This window comes from Portunus trituberculatus, chromosome 29, assembly GCF_017591435.1.
Source record: "Portunus trituberculatus isolate SZX2019 chromosome 29, ASM1759143v1, whole genome shotgun sequence".
Lineage (NCBI taxonomy): Eukaryota > Metazoa > Arthropoda > Malacostraca > Decapoda > Portunidae > Portunus > Portunus trituberculatus.
In genome coordinates this window covers 13,440,945-13,443,444 of record NC_059283.1, presented here as the reverse complement: position 1 = coordinate 13,443,444, position 2,500 = coordinate 13,440,945, and the positions used below count along the sequence as shown (strand labels likewise).

Sequence of the window (2,500 nt, the reverse complement as noted above, 5' to 3'; positions counted from 1 at the left end):
CTAATTGTGATTCTGCAACTGTCATGTCTTGTCATGTTTAGTGCACGAGGTAATGCTTCTCAGTTTTAAGCAGAGCGTTGTCGACTCTGCTAAGTACACTTGAATGTTCGGCGAGGTGAGAGAAATAAAGGAGAAAGAGACACATGTCAAAGGGCGTTGATTAGCGCGGCATCGCTGTGATGGAGGCCCCGGCACCAATGTATCAGTTCCTCCTTTGCTCGCCAGGTGGCGGGAGTTAGTAGGTAATAAACTCAAGATCAGCAGTTCGCAGCAGTTGTTGTGTATAATGAAACCTTGGTGTGAGGGAAGTCTTGGAGCAGGAGCAGGGGCATGCAGAGGAAGCAGTCAAGTGGTTCCGGAAGGCAACACACCTCAGTGTTCACAGTGTTGACAGGTGTATGAAAGGGTTAATTAAGCATTGAGTGCGGATGACATCAGTAACCTCGGTGGTGTAAACTGTGAGGATTGGTTTCCCGTGTGTGCCGGATTGCTTCGCCGAGGAGCTGACTCAGCTGAGCACTGTATTCCGTGCCACTGAAGGAACAGAGGATGTTCCGTCTTTACTTCCCCAAAAGTGCAAGGCAGCGCGAGTGGCTGGGAGAACCGAAGCTCACGTTCGCTCCAGTCTCGACTCGTGAAAGAACAGAGGATGTTCCGTCTTTTGTCCTTTCTCTAATTCTATTATTTGATATTCTATCTCACCACTTAACTCCCAAAATCCTTTGAAGTGCCTTATTTTCAAATAACAGGAATTTATTATCAGAAGTTACGGTGCTGTACCAAGACTCGTGTCCATAGATTAAATCACTCCATCCTTGTAAATCCTGATTTTGTTTGCACAGAAAAAAATATTGTTATTCCAAACTCTTTTAAGTATTCACATTGCCTGATTAGCCCTTTTTAACCTTTCCTCAAACTCGTAAGTTCAAAGAACCATCTTTAACTAAATAAGTACCCAAGTATTTATACCTTTCAACTTGCTTTACAATCATACCTTCAATTAAGCAGTCCTGCGTATTATCCATATTCATAGTGATGATTTAATTTTTTTTTGTAGTTAATAACAAGTCCCATCTTTCGCCCTTCTCACTAAGCAGTCCAACACTCTTTGCATCTCTCCTGGTCCATTGCACATAAAAACGATATCATCTGCATAATCCAAGTCCACAAGTTTTCTGTTTTCTTCCCGAAGTATACCAGCATCTGTTTCTGCTGCAACCATTTTCATAACATAGTCAATGACCAGTACAAATAATAAAGGTGACAAGACACCATCTTGGATCACACTAGACCTAACTTCAAATGATTCCCTCAAACAGCCATCAACATCCCTTTACAAGATGTATTTTCATGGATGTTCATAATGATCCTCACAAACTTTAGTGGTATTCCATAATGCCTCATAATCTTCCCCATAGACCTTCTCGAAATATTATCAAAACCCTTTTCAAAATCAACAAAACAATGACTTAGAGGAACTTTCATCTCATTTCCCTGTTGCATTAGATGTCATACAATAAATATCTGGTCATTGCATCCACGTCCCTTTCTGAAACCAGCCTGTTCATCCCTTAAAATATGCTCCACCACAGCCTCAAACCTATTTAACAATACTTTACCCAAAAATTTAAAGACTATTGTTGACAAAGTTATTCCCCTCCCGTTACCATATTCACTGAGGTCTCCCTTGTTTGGAATTTTAACAAGGACACCCTTCTTCCAAACAGGTGGTACTGTTCCTGTCACCCATATCTTATTAGATAATTTAGTCAAGATCATCTACTGATTTAAACCATCCTCCCCTGAAGTCTTATTATTCTTCAACTGTTGTACTAACTGTCTTACTAACTGTAGCCCTTGGTCATTACTAAATTGCATCTCACTCCTAAGTTTAGCCTCTCCTCTCTTCTTGATCATATTCCATGTCTCATCCGACACCCATTTCTTTCTCCTCAATCTGCGTGTCTTTCCAATAGTACACTCAGTAGTCTCATGCAAAGCCTTGCTCACATTCCCCCACCACAGCTCATCTACACTTCTATCCTCCTCTTCCACAGTTTCCAACACCAAAAACTTATTTCTACATTCTAATTTAAATTCTTCCTTCTCTTCTCCTTCCCTACTCTACATATTAATGTCGTACCTGCCAACACCAGATTTTTCCTTCTTCTTAGAAGTTTATGCTTTATTTTTGCAATGGTGAGTTGATGGTCACTACCAATATCTGCTCCTCGTTTAACTTGCACATCTAGCAGATAACTTCTATGTCTCCTACTGACAGCAACATGATCAATCTGATTTTTATTTTTCTCACAGGGCGACACCCAAGTTGTCTTGTGTATATCTAGATGCTGAAAGAGTGTGCCACCAATGACCAAAAATCAATGCCATACAAAATCTCTCAAACCTGATCCATTGTTATTCATCTTCTGACCAACACCCATTTTGCCCATAGAAGTCTCAAACCCCTCATTCTACCTTCCCATAAGTACACTGAAGT

General features: G+C 40.7%; 1 protein-coding gene across 1 annotated transcript in view; it reads left to right on the top strand.

Annotated features, from left to right (window-relative positions):
* Window positions 1-273, top strand: part of LOC123510576 (balbiani ring protein 3-like) — a 3,688-nt gene extending 3,415 nt beyond the window's left edge. The window contains exon 6 of the mRNA XM_045265854.1: window positions 1-273. This exon is cut by the window's left edge and continues 342 nt beyond it. The gene's annotated coding sequence lies outside the window, so the exon portion shown is untranslated.
* The last annotated feature ends 2,227 nt before the right edge of the window (window positions 274-2,500 follow it).